This window comes from Rhineura floridana, chromosome 7 (genome assembly GCF_030035675.1).
Source record: "Rhineura floridana isolate rRhiFlo1 chromosome 7, rRhiFlo1.hap2, whole genome shotgun sequence".
In the NCBI taxonomy this organism is placed as follows: domain Eukaryota; kingdom Metazoa; phylum Chordata; class Lepidosauria; order Squamata; family Rhineuridae; genus Rhineura; species Rhineura floridana.
Window position 1 is genome coordinate 64,200,834 of NC_084486.1, and position 8,448 is coordinate 64,209,281.

At 41.0% G+C, this 8,448-nt stretch overlaps 1 long non-coding RNA gene across 1 annotated transcript; it reads left to right on the plus strand.

Moving 5' to 3' along the window:
* Nucleotides 1-3,307: 3,307 nt before the first annotated feature.
* On the plus strand, nucleotides 3,308-7,164 carry LOC133388407 (uncharacterized). Its single transcript, XR_009763792.1, has 3 exons — nucleotides 3,308-3,605; nucleotides 4,191-4,307; nucleotides 5,757-7,164. It is a non-coding gene; the product is annotated as an uncharacterized LOC133388407 (long non-coding RNA).
* The last annotated feature ends 1,284 nt before the right edge of the window (nucleotides 7,165-8,448 follow it).

Below are 8,448 nucleotides of genomic sequence, written 5' to 3' on the forward strand. Positions count from 1 at the left end.
CTGTGTTTCGGTTCTCATATTATTTCAGAAAGTGCAAATTTTATAGATTCAGCTTGAAATGCGAACTGAATCGAATTTCTCGTCCACCCCTAGTTACTGCAAATATTGCATTTTGAGTGGCTACTAGCTGTGATGGCTATATTCTGCCTCCAGTGTTGGAGGCTCTGAATATCAGTTACTGGGAATCACAAGTGGAGAGAGAGCACTGTTGTGCTCAGGTTCTGCCTGCAGGCTTCCCATAGGCATCTGGTTGACCTCTGTGAGAACAGGATGCCAGATAAGATGGGCTTTTGGCTTGATCCAACAAGGCTCTGTTTATGAGTGGTTTCCATAAGGTATGCCAAAATCAAAATCCTGCATATGTCTGCAATCCCCACTACTGTCTTGCCACTGAAGGGAATGAGAGCCAACATGTGTCACTGTGTAGGGTTGCCATATTCCAGTTCCACAAATCCGGGCAGGTTAATTTGCATATTATGCAAATTATTTGCAAATTATTTGCATATTATACAAATATTTGCATATTAATATTTGGATTGTCCAGTTGTTTTGTTTTTGTGCCTAGGAATTACCACCAAAAACTGGGGAAAGATGTGAGATATCTTTTTTTTTAAGCAACATTTTCAGCCTTAAATGCCTAGTTTCCAACACTATGGAGTATTGATTGATTGATTAAAAGAATTTATATCCTGCCCTTTTGCTGTTAAAAACAGAGCTCAGCACAGCTTACAAATATAATAAAAACAATAAAAATACATAATCAATATAAAAACAATAAAAACACAAAATAGCAACAAACATAAAGTAAGTCAGGGCAGCAGCATGGTTAACCATAACATATACAATATATTTCAGAGATGTGGTGAATGGAGAAAAACAAGCCAAAATGTTAGGAAAACGAGTCTTTCACACCACATGCTCAGTTCTAAATACTGTTGCAGCAAGTTTTACAAGTTCCTCCAGTATTGCACTGGTGCAGGCACTCAGACATTCAAAGTATCTGTATGTTTCTTAGGTTTTATAAAAGCAGAGCTTTGCTTAACTCAAAATTTCTCAACCACATCTACACAGGTGCCACCTCCATACTCAAAATGAAACTGGGCCTGGAAGTGTGCAACAACCCCACACATACCTTGCTAATTAGATTACCAGTGCCAGGATGTCTGTCTTATTGACTACTCTCCTGCTTCCCCACCCCCCCGGGCATCATGAAAGACCCAGTCCTGGGCTCAGAAACAAAATAAATATCTGGTCCTCTTCAAAGTATTGACAAGCCTCTTGTTTTAACTGAAATAATAATTATAAATTCTTGTTCTTATCACTAATGGGAGTTAATTATCTTGCATATGCTGCTGTTGCTTCTATGGCTGTAACGGAGTGAGGTTAAAGATAAGTGAAATGCAAATAGGAAAAAAAAAACACAGAAGGCAGTAACACTTTCCTAAATGTAATACCATACCAACCACAACAAGATTCCTATGAGTAAGGCAAAAAACTCAGCATCTCACAACCAGTCAGGATTCCTAACCAAACACCAAAAATATGATAAATGAAGAAATATGTATATAAGCATGACTATCAAATATATTTATTATTTACACAAACTGTAAAGATATTTAAAGTGCAATCCTAAGTTTATTTATTCAGAAGCAAGTCCCAGCGTATTCAGTGGGGCTTACTCAAACAGGGACAGAACTGCAACCTCAAGTGATAAGCAACTTCATTCACACAACCCAAAATTCCGAATCATGCCACTTTACACTGTTTTGCAACTGTTTATACTTGTTTTATGGTCATTGGATTTTAAATGGCTTTATTTCTTGTTGTGAGCTGCATTGGTTTCCAACCCTACCTCACAGGGATGTTGGAAAGACTCCATACATGCACACGCACACACAGCACATGTATAAATACATACAGCCCATATAATAGTTTATTGTCAAACCAGTTGGTCATTGCAGAAAAATCAGTATTAGTTTTAAAAAAATCAGTATTAGTTTCCTACAGAATAAAAACTGTAATACCTAAGTAAGCCCTGCCTACTTGCTTTAAAATTGGACTGGAGACAGAAAGAGTTAGAACACAAACATAATTCTTTTTTACATTCACTCCAAAGTCCCATTGATTTTCAGCACATTCATAACATGTCTACTCAAAGTAAATCCTATTGAATTAAATGGGATTTACTTTGGGCATATGGGATTAGCATTGCTTTTACAAAAAGCAAGTATTGGGAAGGTTTTCAAAACACTGCCCAAGCTCTGACTCCTGCACACAAGAGGAAAAAAACCTGAAATGTATATACTTACCCAATTTATGAGATTTTCAGATAAACGGGGGGGGGGGGTGAAACCACCATTTTGTTTTCTAGACACTGCCTCAGGTCAATGAAACTGAAACACAATCCCTGATTGGCTGCAATGCTGAACGGGCGGGGTTAAAGCTACAAAGTGCTATAGTACAGTACTGTTTAAAGAAAGATTTAACAGTCGAGGGGGGTGGCTGACGTTTTATGTATATCTCGAGAACTGGACCACCTAGAAACTTAATTTTTTTTTAAATTAAAGCTGAGAATCCGGGCCACATAAGGGGCTAGCCGGGCGCTGGGTGGCATGCATAGAATCCGGGTAAAACCCGGCTATCCGGGCAATATGGCAACCCTATCACTGTGGCATACTGATGTGATTGGATGTGTAGGCCTGGAGGTGGGAAACAATCCAGAGAAAGTGAATCCTGTTGAGTTCTACTGCACTTCAATAGTCAGCTGTGTGCTAAAGCTCTATTGGTTTTGACGAAGGTTAAAGGAAAACAGAGGGACAGAGGCAGATGGGAGACTAGAGCCTGGGAGCAGATATATGAAGGTTGGTGAAACACTAGTGAAGATGCTGCAAGTTAGAGTGGAAGATCCTTATTTATCAGATTGGAAATTAAAGAGTTCTGGATTTTTTATTTTTTTTAAAAAACAGTACTGGAAAAGCCCCAGAAAGGAAGGGCCTAATATAAAACAAATATATATTCAGACCTACTGTTGAATTGGCAGCCACAAAAGCCTGGCAAGACATCACATTTTAAACCCACCTCTTCTGTGCCACCCCTGCTGATAGCCACATGACAGCAGAAGGTGTTAGACAACATCCTGTTCTCTCCCCGCCCCCTTAGTTCAAAGGGTGCTATCTCTGCAGTGCCTTCAGCATTTGCTCCTAATCCACATTACACAGGCCTGCTACTCATTTATGCCCTCAGATCATCATATACATAGGCAGGCTGCTTTAGCCCATCTTGAGCTCCTTAGTCCTTACAGCTGTTAAGGACCACTGTGAATTTGCAAGGACTGTGCAAACTGCATGTCTGGCTCCATGCTAGATCAAGAGACAACTTATATGTGTGCAGAAGATGAGACAATTTAAATTGTGCCGAGAAGACTCTTTGGGGGAATGTGACCAGTCACTGAGAGTGTGCTCTTCATGACAACCCCTATAGCCATGACCCTTCGAAGACTGCACAACAAAAATGCATTTTTGACTAATGCAAACCTTACAGTTTCAATGCCAAGTCATCTTTCCACCCTCCACTTTGCTTAACTTCCAACCTGATGAATGGTTCTGGTGAGTTCAAAAGCTTGCTCACTATTTTGTGACTTTTGGTTGATCATAATAAAGGGCTTTTTAATTTTTTAAAAAAATCAAAGTGGCAGCCTAACCCTTAGTCATGCATGCTGGTGTAGCCTACCTCTTCCTCTGCTTAGTTTAGTTGGTGGTTTCTCTTTGAGAAACGCTTGTTTATTTGGTATTCAGAGCCCCAGAAGATGGTGTCATCATTTTTGCTATGGCATAAGTGATACTACTTTGTCTCTGCTAGCTACGCCACTGTCAATCACTCAAAGAGTGAATTAACTTTCTGGGTACAAACCAGCAATAGTTAAGTACACCTAAATGTGACTTAGATTGCAAGCTTATGATCACTTACCTGGAAATAAGCTCCATTAAACAAAACATGTCTCACTTCTGAGTAAACACCATAGGATTGGACTGTTAAGGGTACAGTTAAGCTCTTTGGTCCCAGTGATATCAGTGGCATTTATGAAAGCCTAATTTTCTCTGAATTGCACCCACTGTCTTCGACTGTTTTGACAGACTTGCAAGGAATCACCTCCTGATGATCTAAGATGTCATTTAATTTGTGGATTGCAGATTGCTGCAATATTTCTTGGATGGATTTTATAACAGAAGAATCTGAAGCATATGTATTTGGATTAAATACAGCTGGAGAATTGCATATGGGATGGAAAAAATCTACCTACATTCCAGGTAAAGCGGAGAATAAAAAGCTCTATGTTTTTAATGTCATCTTGACTTTGGAGGTTAAGTAACAGGCATAGGGCTGGTGTTCCCCCCCCCAACATATTATTCTGCTAAAAATGCAAATGTGTTCCCCTTCTGATGTGCTGAAATAAAAGTAGCCAGTACATTTCATAGTATTTTATATGAAGTAAAACTCACAAGTTTTAAGGCCTTCAGTATTTAATCCAAGGACAGATGAAACATTTAAATTTTAGTAGCACTCAGTTATATACCTGACATAAAAAAAATGGCTGCAATCCTTTTTGTCAGATCAGGCATTAAATCACAAAATATTAGTTAGGCCATAGATCCACAAAGCCTGTAAGTTCTAAAGCAGCTTAATTAAATCTATTTCTTTTTTAAGGGGACAGAAGGGTATTGTATGATGTTGCCCATTATTTGAGGCATAGGGAGGGGCTTTTTTTTTTTTTAAAGAAGGCTGCTAGATACTTTATCCATCTGTCCATTTTCATATTTATTGTTTTCCCAATCACTTTATTCATCCATCTGTTCATCTGTGTAAACCCATTTTTTAAATTTTTAATTTTTATTTATAGACTGACCTTAATAAACTCTCTTCAAGTACCGTGTGTTTATCACTGTCATGGATGAAAACATTATTAATGACAGGCGAGTCAAACAGGGAAGATGACTACCCTTTAAATTCCTTTTCAGCTGACTGGGCAGGAGCAACTCAGCTGGTTAGAGGTGGCTCCGATCAATAAGGTCAGAGTTCAGTCACTGTTCCCATCACTTCTGTCATCCCCATCATTGCTAGCTAACGATGCCTGCAGGTGGAGCATTGCAGCTTTCTACATTTATGAATTGCCTGGCTTTGTATTAAAGTCTCATCAGCCTTGCAGGATTTAGAAATATTCAGTAGGATTTAAGTTTTGTACAGGATCTGGCTCTGATCCACAAACAACACAAACATCTTTGGCTCCAGGCTTCCCCCAGACATCAACCTTAAAACATATAAGCAAAACAAAATCCTGGGGCCATGATTGGCTATTGTAGGACATTCCTTCCTCATCCCTGCCAGAGATCGATCAGGCATGCCTTGGATCTGCAGCAGAGGGGAGCTGTATGAGTGTAGTGGAGTGGAGCAATAGCAGGGAGGCTAGACCGTCCCACACTGGAAATAATGTTCTTTTTCAGCCTTTCCCCTTTTCTGCCAACCACTTTCCCCTGCTCCTCACTGCCTATCCTTCTCATATGTGGGCTCCATACCCCCACTTTTTTTCTCAATTCTGAATATGTCTTCAGTTTTTAATACCTGCTGATTTTTTAACTATAGAAAAGGTCAAGCTGTTACGCAATTTCACATTGTATCCCTTGGCATTTTAATTTTAATTTAAATATATATTTGTTGTTTGTTGAAACTTCCTTAAATAATTCTGGGGTTTTGGCTTACAGACACCATGACCCTGAGCCTCTTATCTGAGAGGAAACCATCATGAAGCAAGCACACGTAGCATTGCCCAGATGCAAATGATGGCTTTGTCTCCGTCAACATGAAGATGATGTTCCTTTCCACATACTGTGCATTATGGGGAAGCCATGCATCCATATAGCTACTGTTAACAGGAACTGACATTACGGACTGCCCAGTCTTGTGAAAGTCTGGAAGAGTGAACTCTGTGTTTTTCAAACTGCTGCTTTCTTTACCAAACTTCCCATGAATTTTCCATTATGACTATAATGGATGGGGGGTTTTCCCCCAGAAAGAAACTCATAACAGTACATGCAAAATATTTGTTTCACGTTCAGCCCTGCCAGGAGCTGACTGCTTGCTGTGAGATCAAGTCTTCAGCATCAAATTCTGAAACGGAGGCATTCTTATACTGCGGACAAGCTGCAGGGAGGATTGGTTCTTTGTCTCTTGAGGGCAGCCTTATATTTAAGCATTAGCTTAGTCACCATGGGTGACAAGGGCTTGCGGGCAGGTGAGTGAATGGGCCAGCAGAGGAGGGAAGGAGTGCTCCACCCCTCCTCTCTGCCCAGCATAAAAACCAAGGAGGCGGCCAGAAGAGGGAAGACCCCTCCTCTGCACCCAGCATAGAAATGCAGCAGTTCTCCGTCCTCCTCTGCCAGTCCCCAAGAGGCCAGTAACTTTTTTTGGCAGATATTTATTTATTTATTTACAGCATTCATGCCCCTTCCATTTAGCCAAAAAGGCTTTCAGAGCAGCTTTTCAGAAAAACAAAATGAAGACATTGCCCTCAAGGTCACAATCTACAAAGACACAACAAATGAGGAAAAAGGAATGGGATGGAGGAAGGAAAAGCAAGCTCAAGCACAAGTTCTTAAAGCTATAGTTCTTAAAGTGACAACTGATGTCAGTGGTAATTCTGGCTGTCTCACCCTTGATAAAGAGTACTCTTCCCCCCCCCCGATCAGATTTAGGGCACAGATGGTGACAAAGTCCAAGCCAGAAAGACAGGGCAATTCCAGTTCTTCCTGCAGATAGCTGATTTCATGGCAGTTAAGATCCCCATAGAAGGGGGCTTGATGCAGCCACCCTCCTCTTTCACCGATATAAATAATCTTTTTGGACTTATTTACAAGGCTGGTTTAGGGTGAGGCTAGAGCTTGAGTGATAAAGATGGCCGCTTGCCTAGGCACTTATGTGTAGACATTATAATTAAATAGGACCTCCATATTCAGAGGCAGTATACCTTTGAATACCAGATGCTGAGGAAAAACAATAGGCCAAGGATACTGCCTTTATGCCCTATTTGTAAATCCAAGTATGGGAGTCTTAAGGGGAGGGGGAATTGCCCCAGACATCACACATGGAGGGAGGCAACTTCAATATTAGCAAACAGTACACTCCAACTGAGGGGGGGGGAAATGATACTGCTAAAGGGTGTAATGAGAACAAAAGAGACCTTCAAATGGTCATTTTCGCTCCCGGGACTCTCATGGTCTTAAAAGGGGCCTGGGCAACCAAGCAAAGGTCTTCTTTTCTAAAGTAAAAGCTGGCCCTGGACAAGAGCAGGCATGGCTGCAGAAGGGAGCAGATAGGTTTGAGTAGCATTTCCCCATCCAACTCTGCTGTGACTTGAATTGGCAAGAACTTGTGCTGGCGTGCCTCCTCTTTCTCTCTCTCTCTCTCTCTCTCTGACAAGAGCTCTGTATTCACATGTGGAACAGCATAAGCACAAGCTATGGATAGATCAAGTGATAACTGAAAAAGTGGGCAGAGCAGAGAAAACCCTAACCAGTCCCTTTCCCCCTGCCCATCTCTTTCCTTTCCCAGGCTCCCAAGTGGAGGTGAGCAGTGCAACCACAAGGCTTGCCAAGTCTGAGTCAAACGGCAACAGAAGAGGGCTTGGGCAAAGGGTGGAAAACACTGCCTTAACCGGTTTGCTCCAATTCCCAGTTCTGAGCATCTACATTAGGACCTCCAAAGACAGATGATATGTTTGTTTTTTGTTGGCCTGTTTGCAGCCTTATCAGTGGGGAACGTGTGTCTCTCCACATGTTGGATTCCAATTCCCATCAGCCCTGGTCATGGATGATGGGACTTGTAGTCCTGCAATATCCAAATGGACACATGTTCCCCATCGCTATTCTGAGTAGCCCAGCTTAAATGATATGATGTTTGCTTAGGAGATTGTACTGCCTAAAGCAGCTTCCTCACCTTAGATCATTTCCCTAGTCCAAGGCAGATTTTCCATTTATATATCCCTTATCTAGCCCTGCCTCTTGACTACACCCAAAACAAGCCCACATGATGTGTCTGTAGATCACCAGACCGAGTCCCATGTAGGACTTGTAGGATAATTCATGACTTGGCTGAATCACATGACATTCCAGTATGTCAGCTGACCCTATGCCTGTATCACAACTGGTTTATGAATATACATGCCAAGCAAGCTACATAACCTTGTGTCATCTTATATACATCAGTGTATAAGAATACTTTGTTTGTATAGGCTGTCCCCAGATATGGTTTTTCCTCTGAACATGGATAAGTGACACTAGACCTACTACTTAATTACTAGCAAAAATATATATGCTGACAAAATATATCTATGTAGCACCTTGGGAATTGTAGTAAAAGTCACATTAATTTCAAAATCATACCTTTCTGGAGGAAGTT